Source organism: Electrona antarctica (genome assembly GCF_951216825.1).
Source record: "Electrona antarctica genome assembly, chromosome: 15".
In the NCBI taxonomy this organism is placed as follows: Eukaryota; Metazoa; Chordata; class Actinopteri; order Myctophiformes; family Myctophidae; genus Electrona; species Electrona antarctica.
Genome location: NC_136796.1, coordinates 45,665,554 through 45,690,215, shown reverse-complemented (window position 1 = coordinate 45,690,215; position 24,662 = coordinate 45,665,554). Strand labels below are relative to the sequence as shown.

General features: G+C 42.9%; 1 protein-coding gene across 1 annotated transcript in view; it reads left to right on the top strand.

Annotated features, from left to right (window-relative positions):
- Nucleotides 1-652: 652 nt before the first annotated feature.
- Nucleotides 653-24,662, top strand: part of atxn1a (ataxin 1a) — a 212,764-nt gene continuing 188,754 nt past the window's right edge. Inside the window, exon 1 of the mRNA XM_079523259.1 lies at nucleotides 653-791. The gene's annotated coding sequence lies outside the window, so the exon portion shown is untranslated. The remainder of the gene's footprint in view (nucleotides 792-24,662) is intronic.

The following is a 24,662-nucleotide window of genomic DNA, read 5'->3' as shown; positions in this document are numbered from 1 at the left end:
GCTATACGCAATAATAAGTCAAAATTTAAATGACTTTTTTTTTTTGGTATTCAGACAGCCAGCAATGGGTAGAACGCTCCCAAAAAATGTAGTCTCTGTGACACATCTAAGATTTTCCTAGAAGCTTTGTCATTGGTCGATTTGCCTGTCTACTCCCTGATTGGTTAGTCATTTCGACCCGTTTTTTTTCAACCAATGACAAAGCTTCTAGGAACATCTTTGAATGCAGATTGCGGCCCCTAGATGTGTCACAGAGACTACATTTTTTTGGAAGCGTTCTACCCATTGCTGGCTGTCTGAATACCTTAAAAAAAAGGTAATTCAAATTTTGACATATTATTGCTTATAGCAGCTTTACCATTGTGAAGTACATCTTGATGATGTCATCAAGATGTACAATGTTAATAATGTTTTTTCCAGACCTACAGTTATAGAAAACACAGAATGAGGGGACTTTTTTTTATGTTCACACAACAGCTCTAATGTATATTAATGACAGTAAAATGTTGTTAAATGAGTGGAATTCCCCTTTAACTGTCATTTATTTTGAAAAATCAGCGACCGGAAGACAAGTGCTTACGCTCGTCCAACTTGACGCAGGGTTCTCTCCTATGCACACGCACGCACACACACGCGCGCACGTACACGCACACACGCACAGTCACACACACACACACCGCAAGCCCAGACATCAGTAGTAGGGGAGAGACGTTTCCTCCGTCAGCGGCGCTGGAGCAAAGCTAGGAGAGGAGAGAGACTACACACACTCTCCATTACACCGGGTCCGCACAGTAAGTAACACACCGTACGGCTCGGTTCTTTTAAGCTGACATTGCTTTCTTTTCTTCTTTTCATTTAACCAAAGTGCCAGTTGTTGTAAATGTATGCTCTCTCTTTGGCTGTGTGTTGTTGGTAGAGGAAAATGGCTGAGAGAGAGAGAGAGAGAGAGAGAAGAGAAACAACTAGGCAGGGTCTGTCTGTCTCGCGCAGACGCGCTGCTTTATTATTATCGTCCCAAACTATAAAAAGCCTTTAGGGAAATGTTTTACTTTTTTTTAGTTTTACACTCTGACATATGTTTTGTATTCGTGCACCGGGTGTGTCTGTGCCTGTGGACTGTACGTGTGGAGTTCTGGTTCTGACACACTGTCATGTCGAAGTGAAAACGCAAAGTAGTGTTTTATGAAGTGGGACAGAACAGAGAGAAGGGAGCGGAGCAGCTGACTCTACTATAGTAACTGCGCCACTCCAAACATTTCTCCTCCTCGTTCAATCATTTCTCATTGATATCTAATTATTTTCTTGGTAACAGGGGGCTGTAAACTGTTTGAACTGTTTGAACTGACAGCCAGGAGCTGTCAAAGCGAGGCTTGCCCCCTGTTTTGTGTTTTCCCCCTTCTCTCTCTCTCTCTCTCTCTCTCTCTCTTTCAACCGCGGAAGTGCAGTTCTCTGTCTGGGTATATACAACAAAAATACAGAAAACTGCTTATCACTTCCCAGCTTTGAAAATAAATACGCAGGACTTTCCCCCTGTGTCTTCAGTTCAACTGTCTATAATTAATCTGGTATATATAGGCTACAAAAAAAGACACAGAAAACTGCTTTATCACAGACAGTCCCACGGTCTCCCAACCTTTTTGGAAATAAAAACGCCAGGACTTTAATTCCCTGCTGTGTCTTCAGTTGAACTGTCTTTATAATCGTGTTCGATGTGGTGGTGGTGGGTGGGGGGTGGTGGTGGTGGGGTGGGATTCATTGTAAAGGAGGGTTTGTGATTGCTGCCTGGACGACTGACTGACTACCCGTGATGTCATTCATCCGAGCTTTGGGATGATTATATAACGGGACTCACTCACTGTGTAGTGTAGGGGGAAAGCCTAGTGTGATGGTGGAAGCAGCCTATTTTTACTCTTGTTTACACTTTACAGTCAGTCAGTAGTACTAGGATGGTGGAAGGCTACACTGTGAAAAGGCTGGGCGTCAATTTAATCCTGGGAGTCAGTCAGTCAGTCAGTCAGTGCACAACACAATGGAACCTGAATGGAGTATTATTTATGGGTCCAGTTAGTTCCATTTGTAGGCTGCCTGCTACACCCCAGTGTTGTTTTTGGCAGCACATTTCCGTTTTGGTTTAGTCATAGTCTTTTGGAATGAAACTTCATTTAGTTTTAGTCACCTGGAATGTCTTGGTGTTAGTCTAGTTTTAGTCGACTAAATGTCATAAGATTTTTTTGTCGACTAATTCTACAGTTGATTTAGTCGACTGAAATGTGTTTTGGCGGGTCTTGATACCGTCGTAATGGCTGATTTGACAAAATAGCCGATCTGCTATTTTCAGCATTCAAACCAAGTGGATCTTTTGTCCACTACTCCCTTCGTAAACATGTTAGTCTCTCATTTTAGTTTCCATTTAGTTTTCGTCAGTGAAAAAAGGCAGTCGACCAACATTTCTCCTCTTGGTATTAGTCGACAAAATCAACACTGCTACACTCCCAGAGTTGCTCTCCCGTATATAAAGGTCCAGTTGGTTCCATATTTGCACTCAAGAGTTTCTTTTAACATGAGGATTTTACTGTGTAGAAAGAAGGGCTTCAACAGCCCATGCTGTGCTGCAGAGTCAGACCCATGTACAGTAGTTTGAAATTCACATGGCGTATTGTACAGTACTGTCTACTGTATAATGTTTGCCCCATCAGTCATGAGCAAAATGTTGCTATCACTCGATTAGCTGTGAATATTCACATGCGTGGAGATGTTGTGCGAATATGCAAATTAACTACCCGTATCACATATATTAGACGGCACACATTGCTATTAATTCATGCACATCATGCATGTTATATTTGCACATGTCTGCCTGAGGGACGGCAATACTTGTTGATTATTATGCCCAAGCATTTTTGGACTGGAGCCATATGTCATATATTTGTGAACAGACAAAAAAGTCAACCCTGTCGTTGGCCTTTGCTATAAATAATATCTAAATGAGACGACTTGAGCCAAGAATATGACACAACGTTACGATGTTTGTCGATTTGTCTCTCCATACGTTGGTTTCTGTGTGATATCACTTGCGGTTAGCCTGTTTGTTTTGGCCTCGTGCCATGCAGCCGTAGTTGTCGAGGACTGGATGGATCACGCTGTTCTTTCTTCCCATGAACCCGAGGATTTGGCCAGAAGCTGCCTGTCAACAAAGCGTAACACTGTATGTAGGCCACGCTACCTATACTATACATGCCTCCTGAAACCAAGAGTTTTCACTTGGCACATAATGTTGTCTTTTCATATTGCTCTGGAATGGGCTAAAGTCATGTTTAATCTGGAGGGGCCGTGCTTTAGCCCACTCTGGACAGTCAGGAACACCCCTTTGTGTTTTAAGCATTATGTTATACTTTAGCTGTTGGAAAAATAGCAGATCTACAAGCTCGTAGCGCGGCACTGAGTGCCGCGCTACGAGCTTGTAGGTCTGCTATTTTTGAAAAATCGTGAAAATGTGTCGCAAATCTTTGAATATATATTCTTTCGGAGCGAATATTTTACACTCAAATCTTTGCTTCTGGAGGGGTTCCTGGAATAACATATTTTCAGATGGGGGTCGGCGGCCAAATGCACATCATTTTGGGGGTCCTTGACATGAAAATGTTTGAGAACGGCTAACATAGAAACGTGGGTTTTTCAGAAAAGTGTCAGGATTTAGAAGGCATTTGTAGAATCGTCCTCGGGTCTAAATGCGTTAGATTGTATTTATTTTGAAGTGATCCACTCGACCATTAAAGCTGTACTTGTGCCATGAGTTCAGCTGTGCTTTACCGGCACAACACACACTACAGTATGAGTACACTTCATATTTAAAACATTAGCCTCTTGGGCAAAGATCTTTTTGTTATGCACTTTGAATGAACACTTTAATGTTTAGCATTTTTGTGAATATTCAAATCTTTCAACAACAAGAGGACCATTTCTCATTCATCTTTGACTTTGACCCGTTGATTTTTGTGTAACAGTCTTCTTTGATTGATGAATTTCTTAACAGATTGGAGAATTACAGTACATTTAATTCAAGCACAACTCGATACAAAACTGTTAACTGTGGACGACACCATAAAGTATTACACTTGTTTACAAGAGGGCCCACCATGTTCAATTCATCATTCTGTATCAATAGATACCACAACACGACTCTCAGTCCCTCCATGGATAAAAGCAGAGACTCTGTCCTCAAATTTAATATGATTTCATTGTCACAACTTCACAAGGCAAATGTCTGTTGAATGTTGAAATGTTAATGCCGTTAGGGCTGCCAATACAATATATCAATGATATTGGATTTATGATATGAGAATATTGTGATATGGCATTGGCAGAAGTGCTGTCTTTTACTGTTCCCGGATTTAAGTGAAGTGAATACTGTTCTAGTTGTTGTTATATTATTTGCCTTTACCCACTTATTATTGTATTTGGTAGACATTACTTGTTTTTTGTATACATATTTTGAGAAAGTGCCTATAATCATCCCCACAATATTGTCACAGTATGGATATCGTGGTATTTGGTCAACAATATTGTCACATTTGATTCTGTCCATATTGCCCAGCTCTCCGCTAGCCTAATAGTACCACTATTTTGTTTTTAATAATATTTTTTGAGGGGCACTATAGCCCCTCCTATATTCAGCTATTAGTGTAGATTATCGTCTTACAAGATTAAATTCCCATTGACAATGAATGGAGAATTTACGTCATATGTGTCTTAAGCAAATCGGTATTTATGTCCTACACAAAGATTAAATTCCCATTGACAATGAATGGACAATTTTACATATACACTACAGTAGTGTCTGAGCAAATCGTACGATGATAAGAGCGCCCGTCACTTTTTTCACATAAAGGTGAATCATAAATGTATACAAATTAAGTAGAACAAACTAGAAAGGTATAAATTAAATAGCACCACTATTAATAATACCAGTATACTTCTAAGTGTAATAATGACGATAATAACACAAACCTACCAAAACATGCGATTGCTATTTCACCCCCTAGCCTTTGATCCTATATGTGCCACTCACTTTCAAATGCTAATGAGAGGCAATTATGGGCCACTGTGTCCTAATCACAGGCTATTTGGATGAGCTTGGCTCATTTGTCACTGCCACTGCCATCCGTGCACACAGGCAAGTGCACGAAGACGCACACATCTGCACATATACGTATCTATCCAGGGAGTTAGAGTCACTGAGTGCTGGCGGTGTGTGTGTGTGTGTGTGTGTGTGTGTGTAGTATGTAAATGTATATTCATTCAAATGTACACAGGTTTGCATGACTTTACACTATTATTACATTGCACCAGCACTATTGCACTTTGGGTTTTTAATGATACACAGTATGGTTATTTATTTGTATGCCAGTGGTGAAGTATCTATCTATCTATCTATCTATCTATCTATCTATCTATCTATCTATCTATCTATCTATCTATCTATCTATCTATCTATCTATCTATCTATCTATCTATCTATCTATCTATCTATCTATCTATCTATCTATCTATCTATCTATCGCAGATGTTTTGCAGCATTTCTAACCTCTCTCTTTCCGTATCACTCTCTCTCTGGCTATCACAACCTCTGTGTGGGGAATAGAGTTGGAGTGAGATTCATTTCAGGTCATTTTCATGGAAATGAAAGGGATTTCCAGGACTGAGTGGTAGTAGTGAGTACTTTGTGGGCGGGGCTTTCACAGATGAGCAGCTACGCAGTGACATAATGTTGACCTCTGCATGCAGGTACAGGTTGTATGATTCGGGGGGGAGGAGCCAGACGACTGACCAATGAGAGGTGTGTGTGTGTGTGTGTGTGTGTGTGTGTGTGTGTGTGTGTGTGTGTGTGTGTGTGTGTGTGTGTGTGTGTGTGTGTGTGTGTGTGTGTGTGTGTGTGTGTGTGTGTGTGTGTGTGTGTGTGTGTGTGTGTGTGTGTGTGTGTGTGTGTGTGTGTGTGTGTGTGTCAAAAATTGTTGACCTGGCGTCGGTATCAACCTTTGCTTGCTGTAATACTTATGGCCACACACACTCTCTCTAATACAAGTTGGCAGAACGTGCACCATGCCAAGCCACGTTGCTTAACACATCGATCTGACGACGTGCTCTCTCTCACTCTTGGTCGATCTCTCTCTCTCGCTCTCGCTCCGCTTTTCTAAGCTCGACGTCAGTAGAGACAGAACTGCAGAGAGACGTTCTCTGGTGATATGCAACGTTGTGCATATATGCTGAAATCGGTGTTGTTTTTGGCAGCAAATCTCTATTTTAGTTTAGCCATAGTCTTTGGACTGAAACGTCATGTAGTTTTAGTCACAGTTTAGTCACCTGGAATGTTTGACTAGTGTTAGATTAGTTTTAGTCGACTAAATATCATAAGATTTTAGTCGACTAAATCTACAGTTGATTTAGTCGACTAAAATGTATTTTGGCAGGCCTTGATCCCGTCGTAATGGCTGATTTTACACCTGCTTAAAATAGCCGATCTACAAGCTCACAACACGTCGCGCTGCGACGCGTTGTGGGCTTGTAGATCGGCTATTTTCAGCATGCAACCAAGTATAAAATGACATATACTGGATCTCTTGTCCACTAGTCCCTTCCTAACATTTTAGTCCAGTTTTTATTTGTTGACAAAATTGTCGATATATTTAGTCTTAGGTTTAGTCATCATTTTTATTTCGTTTTTATTTGATTTTCGTCAGTGAAAAGGGTCAGTAGACGGACATTTTTCATCTTTTCGTTTTAGTCGACGAAATCAACACTGATGCTGAAATGAGAAATGCTCATGATGTGGTGTTTTTAATTCCCCATCTTCCATATCTGGTAAAGGGGGCTATGCTCTCAGCTCTTGCTGTGTCGGGGTGGTCCGACAGAATCACTGCCCCTTCTCTGTCTGGTTAATGTGCTGGTTAACCCATTTTGGGCGGGAACGCCTGTTGGTGTTAAGTTTTAACCATTATTTTAAACTTTAGCTATTCAAAAATAGCAGACCTACAAGCTCATAGCTTAGAACTTGTAGGTCTGCTATTTTTGAAAAATCGTGAAAATGTGGCGCAAACCTTTTGAATAAATATTCTTTCAGAGCGAACGTTTTTAACTCAAATCCTTGCTTCTAGGGGGGTCCCTGAAACAACATACCGGTACTTTCAGATGGGGGTCGACGGCCAATTACATACATTTTTGGGGGTCCTTCACATGAAAATGTATGAGAACGACTGACATAGAAACATTGATTTTTAAAGAAAAGGATTTAGAAGACATTCGTGGAATCGTCGTCGGGTCAAAATGGGTTAATGTATCACATTCTGTAACATGATATAAGTACTCCAAAGAACAATATGAAAAATACAATGAGATTGACATAATGTCAATCCTGTTGATGTGTCTACTCACTATGTATATGAAAGATATGTCTCCATCACCAACACGTCTTCATCTCACACACAGATGAATCTTTAACCCATTTTGGGCGGGAACCCCTTTTGGTGTTAGCATCAGTGGCGTGCACAGATAGACACTAGGGGGTGCTAGAACACCCTCTGCCCTTTTGGCAATGTGCCCTTTTGAAAAAAAAACAGGGAAACAAAAAACGTATTTTTATTTTTTGTACAGTGTACACGTACAGTATGTGGACCATGGTGACATTGATCAATTCTTAATAAAACGCTTCTAATATATTATTTAGTCCCCAGAATCTATAAATCTCACACTATTTAGGCAACCGGCCCGGTTCCACGCGCTGCACAAGGTGCCCTTTTTTCCCTCTAAATGTGCCCTCTAAATGTCTGTGCACGCCACTGGTTAGCATTATGTTATGCTTCAGCTATTGAAAAATAGCAGATCTACAAGCTCGCAGCGCGCCACCGAGTGGCGCGCTACGAACTTGTAGGTCTGCTATTTTTTGAAAAATCAAAGAAAGACTGACATAGAAACATAGCTTTTTCAGAAAACTGTCAGGATTTAGAAGATTTTTAGAATCTGATCTCGGGTCAAAATGGGTTAAGCTGCATATTTTCCAAGTGACGGATAAAAGGAAAAACTCATGAAATGATAGGAATACTGGACAACTCACCCCAATGATAGGAATACTGGACAACTCACCCCGGTGAACACTGGACAACTCACCCCGGTGCTTGCCTTGCTTTCCTCCCGGAATGTTCTCCAGTGAGGTGGATAACTTTGTATTCTTTTTGGAAAACTATAAAAAGATACTCCTATGGAAAGGCTTTATAATTTTACTTATATTGACCCTATAAAGTATAAACAATTTAGTACTGTGGCTCAAGAGGTAGAGCAGGTCGTCCAATGATCCATGGGTCGGCGGTTCGAATCCCGGCTCCTCCTGTCTACATGTCGAAGTGTCCTTGGGCAAGACACTGAACCCCAAATTGCTCCCGATGTGCTGGTTGGTCCCTTGCATGGCTTCCGCCGCAATCGGTGTATGAATGGGTGAATGTAATGCACAATCTATGTAAAGCGCCTTGGATAAAGGCGCTATATAAATGCACCATTTTACCATTTAGTATAATTTAGTATAATGTAAGGTTTTGCCCACTCAAGTGGTACCTCGTCAGATAACCCCCACATAGAGAGACTACAACAACAACCTCCGTGAACCGACTTCACTGTAGTAGCCTTTTCATAAATGATATTTAGGCTGTCTGTCGCGAAAGTTGATAGTTAGAGAAATTCAAAGTCCAGTCGTCTGCCGTCCATTCCCCCCCCCCCCTCACTGGGGGACAATTCCGGGAGTTTTTCTTTTATCCCGTCACTTGGAAAATATGTAGGAAAACAGAAAAGGGGTGAGTTGTCCTGTCACCACATTATTGACCATCAGTGTTTCAGGACCTCCCCCTGGGCGCCACCCACCCACCCCCGCTTTATTCAGACAGGACGGTGTCATGCGGTCAGGAGGGGCTGATACTATACGCTGCGCAGGTCGGCGGAATTGAATGAACCACGATCAAACCGGGGGGGGGGGGCATGGTGTGATCTTGTTATGTGGTGTCCTGGACTCTCTGACAGGTGAGATACTGAAGTGCGGCTTAGACGCTCTACTGTGGGGAAATATGATAGACAGACAGGTTGACATAAATGGAGCGAGGTGTGATGTGAGATTGTGAGTGTGGGAATGAATGATGGAGACTGAACATGGAAGGAGGCGGCGGCAAGGATGAATGAAAAGTCGAAGGTGTTAGTATGTGAGAAGCATGTGTGTGATATGTGTGTGTGTGTGTGTGTGTGTGTGTGTGGGGGGGGGGTTAAAGATTCAGATCAAGTGTAGATTGTTGGTCGAACGATGTGGTTCGCTCTAGACCTTTTCAACTTTCTCTTTCATCTGCCTCTATTCACGATCGCTGTGGGAGGTGCACACTCATAAATGAGCTGTGGGAGGTGCACACTCATAAATGTGATCAATTAGAGTTTCTGTGTGTGTGTGTGTGTGTGTGTGTGTGTGTGTGTGTGTGTGTGTGTGTGTGTGTGAGTTGCATACAGGATGTGTATGTACGTGTGCACTCTCCTCCTGTGCCCCAGCCCTATGGACGGCCTCTCCTTGAGAGTCTGAGACTTGGCATGGATGTCTTTATGTGTCGTATTGAATTGAAACGCTGTAAGCATCAAGCTGAGCGCAGCCGCGTCGTCGCCATAGCAGCCACTTGAAATGTCACTCCCGAGTTCACAGACTGTGCCGTTTCAGAGAAAATGTATTTATTTCAATGTGGAATGTTTCAACTCCGCGACGATTCTTCTTGTATTGCATCGTTTAGTACCGTGTGTTAATTAATACACGACTACGCGATATTATGCACACCAGTGTTGTTTTTGGCAGCACAATTCTATTTTAGTTTTAGTCGTAGTCGTTGGAAAGAAACTTCATTCCGTTTTAGTCAAAAAATGTTCCGTCACCTGGAACGTTTTAGTGTTTAGTCTAATTTTAGTCGACTAAATGTCATGCGGTTTTAGTCGACTAAATCTACAGTTGATTTAGTCAATTAAAATGTATTGTGGTGGGCCTTGATGGCGTCGTAATGGCTGATTTTACACTTGACAAGTGTAAAATGACTTATACTGGATCTCTTGTCCACTAGTCCCTTCCTAACATTTTAGTCTAGTTTTTGTTTGTTGACGAAATTGTCAATATATTTAGTCTTAGTTTTAGTCATCATAGCTTGGTTTTCATTTAGTTTCCATTTAGTGTCGACTATGACGATTTTCCGTCATAGTTTTAGTCGACGAAATCAACACTGATGCACACTGCACAGTGTGTAACTCCTTTTCACACACCAATGGATCTCAGTCATGTTTTTGAGGGGCGCTATCCCCTTCTATGTCCTGCTGTGTGTGTGTGTGTGTGTGTGTGTGTGTGTGTGTGTGTGTGTGTGTGTGTGTGTGTGTGTGTGTGTGTGTGTGTGTGTGTGTGTGTGTGTGTGTGTGTGTGTGTGTGTGTGTGTGTGTGTGTGTGTGTGTGTGTGTGTGTGTGTGTGTGTGCAAACATTAAATTCCCATTGACAATGAATGGACAATTTTACGTCATAGTCACAAACATTGCGTAACACAAACATTGATGACAAAGGTGAGGACGCAAATTGTGATTGGCCCCTCACTTCACAAGGGTGTGATTATTGAGGGGCACTAGCTTAGAGTATATATGAATAGAAACGGCACCCGGATGAAACCCTGAGGCGAAATGGACATAGTGGCCGAATTTGGTATTGCAGCGTGGGCCCAAACACATGAACGCGCTGGTCCGTTGACTATCATTGTGCACGTTCACGATGACACGTGAACGCTGAATGCCTGCAATGATAGTCAGCGGCAGCGCGTTCATGTGTTTGGGGCAAATCCATCCCAGAATGCACTCTGTTCCTACCCGGAAGGAGGAGTGAAATCGCCTCATGCGCTTTTGAGCAACTTAATGCAAGTGGATGGGAGGAGAACTCGGGTGTCGTCTCTATTCATATATACTCTAAGGGCGCTAGCCCCTCCTATATACAGGTTTAATGTTTGTTTTTAGTTCAATGTTTGATTTAAAAATGCCATTGACAATGAAGGGACAATTTACGTCATATTGTCTCTTTATTGTTCATGGCGTTTAATGTTTGTGTTGGCACCGTTTGTTTTACATCACCTAATCAATGAGTTAGACTTTAATATATGAGCCCCCCTCACTTCGCATAGGTGTGATTTATTTTTTAACCCATTCTGGACGGGAACACCTTTTGGTGTTTTAACTAAGCATTATGTTCTACTTTGGCTATTGGAAAAATAGCAGATCTACAAGCTCATAGCGCGCCACCGAGTGGTGCGCTACGAGCTTGTAGATCTGCTATTTTTAAAAAATCGGAGCGAAAATTCAGAACGAACGTTTTTTTTATTTCGACGTCAGGCCTAAATGGGTTAATACATTTACTGTATTACTTTTTGAGTGGTGCAAACCACTCCAATAACCAGCTTTGTCTGTATCTATGTGTCTATGTATGTGTGTACCTGTACGTGGGGCCACGTACAGGTGAGCATGGTTGCTATGGTTAGTGTGTGACGTCACTGTCACTGACTAGTTGCACCACTCAGTTCACACGGGTGTGATTTTTTATTTTACTTTTCACTTAGGAACCACGGTTTGTGTGTGTCTGTGTGTTCACGCATCACGGTGCATGTGGGAATTAGTGACGCTGCATCGCAGCCAGGCAGCGTTTATTTTTGAAGTGACCTGTAATCAATATTGATGTTCTGAATGGCCTCTAGCAGCATGTGAATGATAGGCAGAGTGAGAGAATTAGACGGAGGACTCTGGGTCACTCTAGAAACTACAGTGTACCGCTGTTGGATCGATGAGCTGCTGCATGGTGTGGAGAAATCAGACCTGTCTGAAGTGAGTGGTACTGTACTGTACTGTACTGTACTGTACTGTACTGTACTGTACTGTACTGTACAAGCCCTCCTCCATGGCCTGTGTGTGTGTCTGTGTCTGACTGTGTGTTAGGCTGTGCAACAGTGACACATGGTGGTGATTGGTGAACAAATGCTATAACGCTATTTTCGTGCTCGGACACAGCCAGGGACATAGGGACACAGGGACAGACACAGGGACAGACACAGACCCAGGGACACAGGGACAGACCCAGGGACACGGCCACACACACATAGCTGTCTATGTGGCTGCCCTTAAGAGATTCCTGCAGTGACTGCTCTACCACAGCACACTGGCTACAGTACAGAATGACTTGATGCTTAATTTATGCGTAGCTGTATGTATGATGGTGTCCCGCGCCAAAAATAACTGTTCTGAGAGTCGGCAGCACGTCACCGACAGTGCCTTGGCAAGCTTGTGGGATGTGAGTGTACTACTGTGAAGCAGGACGCATTCTATTCATTCTGAGTGTGAAGCAGGACATTCTATTCATTCTGTGGGATGTGAGTGTGAAGCAGGGCATTCTATTCATTCTGTGGGATGTGAGTGTGAAGCAGGACGCATTCTGTGGGATGTGAGTGTGAAGCAGGACGCATTCTATTCATTCTGTGGGATGTGAGTGTGAAGCAGGACGCATTCTATTCATTCTATGGGATGTGAGTGTGAAGCAGGACGCATTCTATTCATTCTGTGGGATGTGAGTGTGAAGCAGGACGCATTCTATTCATTCTATGGGATGTGAGTGTGAAGCAGGACGCATTCTATTCATTCTATGGGATGTGAGTGTGAAGCAGGACGCATTCTATTCATTCTATGGGATGTGAGTGTGAAGCAGGGCATTCTATTCATTCTGTGGGATGTGAGTGTGAAGCAGGACGCATTCTATTCATTCTATGGGATGTGAGTGTGAAGCAGGACGCATTCTATTCATTCTATGGGATGTGAGTGTGAAGCAGGGCATTCTATTCATTCTGTGGGATGTGAGTGTGAAGCAGGGCGCATTCTATTCATTCTGTGGGATGTGAGTGTGAAGCAGGACGCATTCTATTCATTCTGTGGGATGTGAGTGTGAAGCAGGACATTCTATTCATTCTGTGGGATGTGAGTGTGAAGCAGGACGCATTCTATTCATTCTGTGGGATGTGAGTGTGAAGCAGGTCATTCTATTCATTCTGTGGGATGTGAGTGTGAAGCAGGACGCATTCTATTCATTCTGTGGGATGTGAGTGTGAAGCAGGACGCATTCTATTCATTCTGTGGGATGTGAGTGTGAAGCAGGACGCATTCTATTCATTCTGTGGGATGTGAGTGTGAAGCAGGTCATTCTATTCATTCTGTGGGATGTGAGTGTGAAGCAGGACGCATTCTATTCATTCTGTGGGATGTGAGTGTGAAGCAGGGCATTCTGTGGGATGTGAGTGTGAAGCAGGGCATTCTGTGGGATGTGAGTGTGAAGCAGGGCATGTCACACGTGTGAAGTGAGGTGTGCTTTCGTTTGCTTTGTACGTCACATGCTTAAAGAAAGTCCATTAGATGTGCTGCTGCATGACGTCACAGGGGGGGCATGGTGATTTTGGGGGCGCATGAATGAGGCAAACTGTCTGAAAGCCAGACGTTGGAGGGGCTATAGTGCCGCTCCAAAAAAACGAAAACGATAAAGAAAAAAGTACTAGATTAAAAACAATAAAAAGTTAATAGAAACAATGGCTATAATAAGCTCCTTCTTCCACTCTTCCTCAGTGATGAGTCCGACGAGGTTGTTGACTTTGTTGCTGAATCGGTGGATTCTCTCTCATTCTCCCGGCGATTCCTCCTCTTCTTGTTGTTGCCTCTTCTCCTGTATTTCTCTCTCTCTCTCTCTCTCCAGACAGCGTTGCCAAGTTCCTTATCCTTATCAGTGCCAGCAGAGGATTACAGGGGAGGAGTTGACACTGACTGCCAGTCAGACAGATCTCGCTGCATCCTCCCTGTCTTCTCCTCCTACAGTGACAGGTCAGGGACACTGAGACAAACTGACAGGCCGGGACATAGCCAGAGAGAGAGAGACGCACACGCATACGCGCACACACAGAGTGAAGTGAGGTTGCGAACGGAACTATTGCTAGTGTTATTTATAGCCTGCTTACAACTACAAAAATATTATGTCACGCACAAAACTGACGTCAAATTATGCTACGCACACACGGAGAATAACATGTATTGGACCATCGGCCATTATGACTCGGTCCAGCGCCGCGGTCTTAACCCATTTAGACCTGAGGACGATTCTACAAAATGTCTTCTAAATCCTCCTGACAGTTTCCTGAAAAACCCCATGTTTCTATGTAAGTCGTTCTCAAACATTTTCATGTCGAGGACCCCCAAAAATATACGTATTTGGCCGCCGACCCCCATCTGAAAATATGTTGTTCCAGGGACCCCCCCCACCAGAAGCAAAGATTTGAGTTAAAAACGTTCGCTCTGGCCTGGGCCATGGCTCAGTGGTCCAGGCACCTTGGCTGGTAATCCAGTCTGGCAGTGTGCTGCGGGTTCGACTCCCGATCCCGGCGGCCTTTACTGCATGTCTTCCCCCCCCATATCTCTCCCCATTTCCTGTCAGCCTACTGTCTGTCCCTCCATAAAATATATAAAATAAAGGCGAAAGCCACAAAAAAAACATTTAAAAAAACGTTCGCTCTGAAAGAATATATTCAAAGATTCACGCCACATTTTCACAATTTTTCAAAAATAGCAGACCTACAAGCTCATAGCGCGGCACTCGGTGCCGCGCTATGAGCTTGTAGATCTGCTATTTTTCAATAGCCTAAAGCATAACATAATGCTTTAAAACACCAAAAGGGGTTCCCGTACAGAATGGATTAAACTGATGCTTCTACTGCTGTCAGTGTCACCCGTGCTTTCGATTTTCGACTGCCCTATATTGATGGTTTCAGAGCAGCAGTTGTGTGCATTTAAGCATTGCTTTCATCCCCACCCTCTCTCAGCCCACAGTACTCGGGTAAAACATTCTATGGCCATTTGCTCTGCAGTCTCAACGTCGTTAACACTGTCTGTAATTATGTCTTTTCAGAGGACGCCTAGACCATTGGAATCATATTTATCAACCCTGGCTGCATTTCAAATATAACATTCACTTAACCGCTGTAACAATGTTTTGCTGCTGTCACTCTGCAACCAACCAACAAAGTGTAGCTCGATAATAAGTGTCGTTGCCCTTAGGGCAAACCAGACTATAGTAATTTCCCGACTTTATTTGTAGAGTAACTCTCTTACTTGCAATTTCCCAAAATTGAGAATTCTGTAGTTATCACCATGGTGATAGAAATTCTTTGATGTAATTTTAGATATTATACAGTATTTTCAACACAAATGCCCTGCATACTGTACTGCCTTGATGCCGCAAGTGGCGAGTGGCTTTATTGATTACAGCTGAGCTGAACAACCTGCTGGGGCATATGTTATATTGAATATAATCACACACAGACACACAGACAGACAGACAGACAGAAACACGTGTGTGTGTGTGTGCGCGCGCTCTTGTTTCTTTGCAAAAATGAGCACACGTGCTTACACGCTAATAGACGCTATCCCGTCTGCAAGCACGTAATTTCTCTTTGAATACCCTATTTAACACCTTAGAAGCCCGGAACTATTTAATCCATTTCATCCAGGGTGCCCATCATTTGTAGCGCACGGACCACTTTTACCGGCGCACCGGAAGCTGGTGTGCATGTCTGTGTAGCAGCTAACAATAGCCACACCACTCTAGAGTCCATCGACAACAACGGGAGGTAATAATAAATCTATCGCGACTAGCGACTGGACCGCGGAGAGCCGTCTAACACAGGATCTTTTTTTCAGAATTAGACGGGATGATTTAGATCGGGAGTTATGATCGTTTTAAGATTTTCGTTTTCGTCAGCTAAACAGGCAGGGGAGATTTTCGATGACGTGTCACTTTTTGACACGTCATCGGATCAGGCAACAAGCGCTCCAAGGCTCTAGAGCGATGCGAACGGTTTTGTTATCATTAATCTCCGTCCTATTTATCAATCTCCGTGTTGGGCACTTGACCATGACCTTGAACTTGGACAGATAACTCCGACTTGGACATCCAAGGTGTTAACAGTCACGCATTTTTTTTTATCAACTTCTGAAATCTTGGCATCATTCCACACCTAGAAATCTGAAGAGAGAGGAAAAAAACGTGGTCTGGAGACTGGTCAAACAAAATACCAATTTGAGGTTTTTTGATAAGATGGCCATCCGTAATCTTTGTGCAGCCTTATCTGTGGGGGGCGCTCCGCTCCTCCGTGCGCAAGTTCCCTGCCTGGCCCCAGGCCCGGACCGGACCCCTCGCTGCCATGCCATGGGCGTGCGGCAAGCACAGGGCGTGTGTGGGTATCAACAATGACTTAAGTGTGAGCCAGGAGGATATGCATCGAGGGAGGAATTCAATAACAGGAAAACGGCCAGTGATACAAACAATCCATGGAATACCGAAACCCACCCTAAACCTCTGGCGGTCTTGGCACCCCCTTGCCTTGTGCTGCTACTATTTTCACTTGGGGGGGGGGGGGGGGTGTGTGTGTGTGCGCGCGCTGTGGGTCTCCCACGATTCGATTTCGATTCTTGGGGTCACGATTCAACTCGATTCTCAATCCAAAAACGTTTTTTTAAAAATGCAAAAGCATTTTTTTTTCCAGATTCAAAACGATTTTCTATTCAAAATGATTCTCGATTCAATACATAGGATTTCATCACAATCTACTCCAGTCTTGAACTGAAGTGACTACAGTAACTTGAAAATGACTGAAGACATGATGTTTACTGTGATGAAAGATTTTTGGAAATTTTGAATCGTTCATAACGGAATCGCGATTCTAATTCAAATCGACACCCTGTGTGTGTGTGTGTGTGTGTGTGTGTGTGTGTGTGTGTGTGTGTGTGTGTGTGTGTGTGTGTGTGTGTGTGTGTGTGTGTGTGTGTGTGTGTGTGTGTGTGTGTGTGTGTGTGTGTGTGTGTGTGTGTGTGTGTGTGTGTGTGTGTGTGTGTGTGTGTGTGTGTGTGTGTGTGTCTTTTACACACACACACACAGTCCAAAGATCATGTGTGTTTCATTGTAACTCTGTACCCCTACAATGAAATGGTGTTTCTGGGATGCAGTCTCTGCCCAGCTGTGATTTTGTTCCATGTTTGCTCACGCTCGGTCACTTCCCTGTACAGTATATTTAATTCAGTGGTGGCATCTCAAAAGTTCTATTCTTGACGACTTCCTCGCTTCTCATGAAGTTTCATGTTTTGCTTTTGTTTTGTATTCTTTTATATTTTCTTCCTGAAAATGGTGGCATCTCAGAAGTTCTATTCTTGACGACTTCCTCGCTTCTCATGAAGTTTCATGTTTTGCTTTTGTTTTGTATTCTTTTATATTTTTTTTCCTGAAAATGTGTCACAGTGAAACCTTCCAAAATGATTTTGGCGTTTCATTTCCTACTTTGTTTTTTTTTTAGATGGTGCCGGAAGCTCGGAAAGAGAGAGAGGCAGTTGGAAGTGACTATACTCGATATATCGCACACAATATATTGGTTTATTACATGGCTTGGTTGAATGCTTGATTCTGATTGGTCAATCGCTTAATTCAGCGGTGAGTTATCTCATGATAATGACCGCTCCGCTGTATAATGACCGCTGCCTAATCAAACCCTCTGAGCACCACCAGCTGCGTGGCTGCGCCCCGCTTGATTTACTGCCGTTTTCAACATAACAGCCATGTAAACACACACACTAGTGACACACAATGTAATTTACAGCTAAACATTGCTCTTAAAAATGTTTTTGAAAACATTTGAGCGAGAAATAGACGAAGCAGGACCCGAAAATGGATTCTATTTGATCAACTCACTTCCTTGTTTTCCGACAGTGCTGCAGCCCTGCAGCGGCAGACGCAGCCAGCGCGAATTTATGGAATACTTTTTTTGTTGTGTTTTGGGTCAATGTATTCATTTATGTTAGTTAGCCATGTAATAAGCGGGATAATATCTGGCTAGGTGGTCATTGTCGGGATATAATTCACCTTCAGGGAGTGTAACCACCTCGGCTTCGCCTCGGTGGTTAATCTCCCTGTCGGTGAATTATCTCCCGACAATGACCACCTAGCCAGATATTATCCCTTACATAATCTTGAACGAAGCCATTTCCTTTCCTGCAAGGCTGTGTGGTTTGAAGGAGATGCCGGGACTGGTTTTCAGATCGATTCGTGGCTGAGCAGCTGGCATTTTTCTGTCTATGCCTCACGTCATGCCTGTGCCTCGCTGGCAATCTTAAGTTGAATGAATGGCTGTGGTTCAGCCTCGACTGACTGGATGCCTGGCTGTCGAGCTCACTTAATAGATAGTCCTGGCTGGCCGGCTGTTTTTTGACCTCGCTGGCAGGGACTGGATGTGTGTTTAACCCAAAAAATGTCTTCTCTAAATCATGACAGTTTTCTGAAATACCTTATGTTTCTTATATCGGTGGTGCTCAATATTTCATGTCAAGGACCCCCAGAATTATCTGTATTTGGCCGCAGACCCCCCCCAGAAGCAAAGATTTGAGTTAAAACGTTCGCTCTGAAAGAATATATATTCAAAGGGTTGTGCCACATTTTCACGATTTTTCAAAAATAGCAGATCTACAAGCTCGTAGCGCGGCACTAGATCTGCTATTTTTCAATAGCTAAAGCATAACATAATGCTTAAAACACCAAAAAGGGGTTCCCGCACAGAATGAGTTAATAACGCGAGGTAGTAATGGAACATTATACAGTACCTCCCCGGTTTTGGGAAGGTGGGGCCTCCTTTCAGAGTAAAATCTCCCTCATCTGCTGGGCACTCTAGCGCCTTTTATTTTGAAAGATTCCGGGGCATAAAATGTGTCCATGTGTGACCGACACATACACCTTGTAACCTTTATCGCTGTGTGTGTGTGTGTGTGTGTGTGTTTGAGAGAAGGGTTGGTCTGACACAGTAAAATGAGGTTAACAGGCGTTTCCACTTTCCAGTGTCTCCTCTGTCATATATATATATATATATATAGGATAAACTAGTTTTCTGCTACCTGACCTCTACATTGACTGTACAAACCGACAACACACACACACACACACACACACACACACACACACACACACACACACACACACACACACACACACACACACACACACACACACACACACGCGCACAGCCTTCTATGACTGTATTTCTCCATCCACAGGGGCTAGTTCGTTGCCAAGAAAAATACCTGTGGTAAAAAGAATGGAAGTGACCTAATGGGGAATTACTAAGCTTTATTGTCTAGACTAAAAATAACACACGTGGCCGTCATTTTGGTACAGTCTCTGTCTGCGTCTGTCTGTCTGTCATCATGGGAAGCTCTCGATGAAAACACTTCCCCCCCACACTGAAAATGTACTACAAGCCATATCATAAAGACGTTTAACCCATTTTGGGCAGCAACCTTTTTTGGTGTTTTAACTAAGCATTATGTTATACTTTAAGCTATTGAAAAATAGCAGATCTACTAGCTCATAGCGCGCCACCGAGTGGCGCGCTATGAGCTGCTATTTTTGCTATTTTTTTTTTTTTAAATCGTAAAAATGCGGCACAAATCTTTGAATATATATTCTTTCAGAGCGAACGTTTTTTTTTTATTTCGACGTCGGGCCTAAATGGGTTAAGCATTTGCATTAATGATTTTGTAGACCTGCAACATTATAATGAGCCAAACCCATTCAGTCACCTAGAAACCCAAGTAGAATTCTGACAAGTTAACAACGTAAAATACAAAGGTGCTGAGGCACACACACACTATCAGTCACTTGTGCAAGTAAGAGACATCGCTTAGCAGCGGCAGATATCGGTGAAATAGGACATTGTGCAACATTATGTTAACCAAACCAGACAGCCGATACGCGAGTTACAAATGATATTTTATTGTCGGTGACGTGAACACAGAATGCGTGATGATTGCATAAGTGTGCTCCGACAGGACCCGATATACCACGAGTAATTGTGATAGATGGTACACTAACCCGTTCTGGGCGGGAACCCCTTTTGGTGTTTTTAAGCATTGTTATACTTTAGCTGTTGAAAAATAGCAGATCTACAAGCTCATAGCACGGCACCGCCGCGCTACGAGCTTATAGGTCTGCTATTTTTGAAAAACCTCGAAAATGTGGCTCAAATCTTTTAATATATATTCTTTTCAGAGCGAAAGTTTTAACTCGAATCTTTGCTTCCGGGGGAGGGGGGTCCCTGGAACAACATATTTTCAGATGGGGGTCGGTGGCCAAATACATATCATTCTGGGGGTCCTTGACATGAAAATGTTTGAGAACCACTGACATAGAAACATAGGGTTTTTCAGAAAACTGTCAGGATTTGGAAGACATTTTGTAGAATCGTCCTCAGGTCTAAATGGACTAGACACCAATATTGTGGGTTTGCTGAGCAAACACTATTGTCAGCCGGTGGCCCGGTGCAGTCATAAATAAAGAATACTGATCACACTTGTTGCGTGTTGGTGCAGGCACATGGAATACAGAAGTAGTCTGAACTCTAAAAGTATTGTCGGTTGAGTATTAGCAATGCTACTATACGGGGATTTAAAGGCACAATCTCCTGTTTACTGTGTTTTAACCCATTATGTCAGGGAACCCCTTTTGGTGTTTTAAGCATTATCATACTTTAGCTATTGAAAAATAGCAGACCTACAAGCTCGTAGCGCGGCACCGAGTGCTGCGCTACGAGCTTGTAGGTCTGCTATTTTTGAAAAACCGTGAAAATGCGGCACAAATCTTTGAATATATATTCTTTCAGAGCGAACGTTTTGAACTCAAATCTTTGCTTCTGAGGGGTTCCTGGAACAACATATTTTCAGATGGGGGTCGGCGGGCAAATACATATCATTTTTGAGGTCCTTGACATGAAAAATTGAGCACCACTGATACAGAAACATAGGGTCTTTCAGAAAACGGAGAACTTAGAAGACATTTTTTTAATTTAGACGTCAGGCCTGATTTAACCAAGTAACAAATTGCTGTGATTTATAAATAAGGTGGATCATTCTACAACATTGTCCTTCTCAGTCACAGTCGGTAATATCATATTTTGTGGGAATTCAGGGTGATCAAAAAAACCAATTTGTTCAGAATAGAACTCGTACTATTAGTGCCGTAACTGCAGTCCAGTGTCAAGGATTTAGGTGATGTTTCCGATGAATCCGTTTAGAATTTGGTTTAGAAGAGAGACATTTGAGTTGAATTTGGTTTAGAAGAGTGACATTTGAGTTGAATTTGGTTTAAAAGAGTGACATTTGAGTTGAATTTGGTTTAGAAGAGAGACATTTGAGTTGAATTTGGTTTAGAAGAGTGACATTTGAGTTGAATTTGGTTTAGAAGAGTGACATTTGAGTTGAATTTGGTTTAGAAGAGTGACATTTGAGTTGAATTTGGTTTAGAAGAGTGACATTTGAGTTGAATTTGGTTTAGAAGAGTGACATTTGAGTTGAATTTGGTTTAGAAGAGAGACATTTGAGTTGAATTTGGTTTAGAAGAGTGACATTTGAGTTGAATTTGGTTTAGAAGAGTGACATTTGAGTTGAATTTAGTTTAGAAGAGAGACATTTGAGTTGAATTTGGTTTAGAAGAGTGACATTTGAGTTGAATTTGGTTTAGAAGAGTGACATTTGAGTTGAATTTGGTTTAGAAGAGTGACATTTGAGTTGAATTTGGTTTAAAAGAGTGACATTTGAGTGCGAGAGTTAAGAAGGTCAGCATGAAAAAAATGCAACCTGTTGCAATGTTTTTGAGGGGCGCTAGCCCCTCCTATGCCCAGCTGTGTGTGTTTGTGTGAATAATAGCGACTATCTGATTGGCTGAGCACCGCCATAGCGATGATTTGATTGGCTGAGCACCCCCATAGCGATGATTTGATTTGCTGAGCACCCCCATAGTGATGATTTGATTTGCTGAGCACCCCCATAGTGATGATTTGATTGGCCGAGCACCTCATAGCGATGATTTGATTGGCTGAGCACCCCCATAGTGATGATTTGATTGGCTGAGCACCTCATAGCGAGGATTTGATTGCCTGAGGAAAGTACGTATCGCAGATAACGGGTGAGGACGGAAAAGTGAGGTCGCAAATTGTGATTGGCCAGAATGAGATGATGTATGATGACACGGGTGTGATTTTTGACAGGGGTCACGCAAGCACACGTGCATGATGCAGTGATGTATGTAAATAGGTTTTCAATGTAATGAGTCCCGGGATGCAGGGATGGTCTTTTAGAAATTAGTCCCAGGCTGGGCCATGGCTCAGCGGTCCAGGCACCTTGGCTGGTAATCCAGTCTGGCAGTGTGCCGCGGGTTCGACTACCGATCCCGACGGCCTTTACTGCATGTCTTCCCCCCCATCTCTCTCCCCATTTCCTGTCAGCCTACTGTCTGTCCCTCCATAAAAAATATAAAAAGGCAAAAGCCACAAAAATGTTATGAGTCCCACTTCAACCACGTTAGGAGTCATATTTTGCATATATTTTTGAGTGGTGTAAACCACTCCTACGACTGGCTTTGTTAGTTTACGTGTCTGTCTGTCTGTCTGTCTGTTCGTAAAAAAATGAGCATGGTTGCTACGGTCACCCAGTTCACCCGGGTGTGATTTCATTACGTCAGACATTACGTCAGACCACAGCTGATCAGGCTATATAAGACCTTACACCACTCAGTTCACACGGGTGTGATTTTTTTATTTTATTTTTTACAAATTGCAGCATTTAACTCCCATTTCATTTTACATGGTTATAATAATGTGGTTGTATTCATGTAGAAAACAGAAGAAGAAATGATTATTATAACTAAAGCTAGCAAAATAAACTAGAATAAAACAAAGTACAGTAGTGCATCCCGTGGATGCAGAGGTCTATGTTTCATTGCGTCCTACTATAAACCGCATTTTGGAAATATATGTGAATAATTGTTTTGAAATGACTATGTTGCTATGAAAAAGCAATAAACATATGTTTAAAACAAATAAAATAAACGTTTTGGGATGCAAAAAGCACCCTATTTTAATCTCTGACCAATAGTCTTACTGTAGGAGCGTTTGAGGAGGAGGCGTGGCCACTCGGCCCGTTTGGCTAACGCTATGTGCCGCGACGCGGCGCCATTAGCTCCCCTCACGGCTCTCCACTGTGCCACCTCTAGCATGGCGCTACCGCTACGAGATGGAGAGATGAGTGCTTTGGCAGGATGACAGGACACGCACTCTATACCTGACTGATTGAAGGGTGTGTATGTGTGTGTGTGTGTGTGTGTGTGTGTGTGTGTGTGTGGCGGTGCACAGGGGTGGGGGGGTGTTGAGTAATACCTTTTTTAAAAGGCTCCTCACGCACACCATTTGCACTTAGAGAGAGTGGGTTGATGTTCGGCAGGGAAAGGTGTGTGTGTGTCACGTGCGTGCACGTGCGTTGAGAGGTCGGTGTGAGTTTGTGTTTGTTGCTTCACATTAAAATGCACTTTTATTTTATTTATTTTTCTATTGAGAAAATAAGACTCACCTGCCTTAACTGCCATGATTAATGCAGCATTGGTAGAATTCTATGAATTACAAGGAACATTTGTGTACCGATTCCGTCACTGTGAACACCCATACCTTTATAGTACCGTTTGTGTTTTTGAGGAACAGCAATGTCTGTGTCCGTGTTAACTTAGGTATGTGACTATGAGTACCAGTAGGGGCAAAAGTGGCGCTGTTGTGCCAGAAACAGAGACAGAGAGATAGTGCTGCACTGTTGCCTGCTAATGAGAGAGAGAGAGAGAGGGGGAGCTGAGTTGCACCACTCAGTTCACACGGGTGTGATTATTCAAGTTTAGTTTGCTTGCCGCCACCTAGTAAGCAAAATACCCAAATCCCACAACATCCCAGATTCTCCATTTCATCCGGTATAGTAGTGATGTTGAAAGCAGTGTTGTTTTTGACAGCAAATTTAGATTTTAGTTTTAGTCATAGGGCTCCATTTTCGTCACCGCTAAACCCCTTATCCCTAAACTTCTTTGCCTTTTTTTTTTTTTTACTATTTTGCTAAACATTTTTGAATGGAGCCCATAGTCTCTTGAATAGTTTTCATTTAGTTTTAGTTACATTTTAGTCACCTGTTCAGTTTTAGTCGACTAAATGTCATACGATTTTAGTCGACTAAATCTACAGTTGATTTGGTCAACGCGTGGCGCTGCGAACAAATTTGTTCAACGCAAAATGTTGCGTTCCAAGTTTAGGAGACTTCGGAAAAAAGCAATTCTACTGAATGCTGCGTTCCGGTATGGCATGGAAAGGATTTGCATTTCTTTCACCATGTAGTAAACGCTGCATGCGTGGTCTGGAGAGGGCAGTTGTTTTACAGACGGGTAAAAGGGCAGGGGCTGAAGCCCCCTTTGATGTCTATGTGTGCACGTCCCTGGGTACAGTATGACCAGTGACGACAGTAGGGAGACATCTACAACCACGTCCCTGGGTACAGTAATGACCAGTGACGACAGTAGGGAGACATCTACAACCACGTCCCTGGGTACAGTAATGACCAGTGACGACAGTAGGGAGACATCTACAACCACGTCCCTGGGTACAGTAATGACCAGTGACGACAGTAGGGAGACATCTACAACCACGTCCCTGGG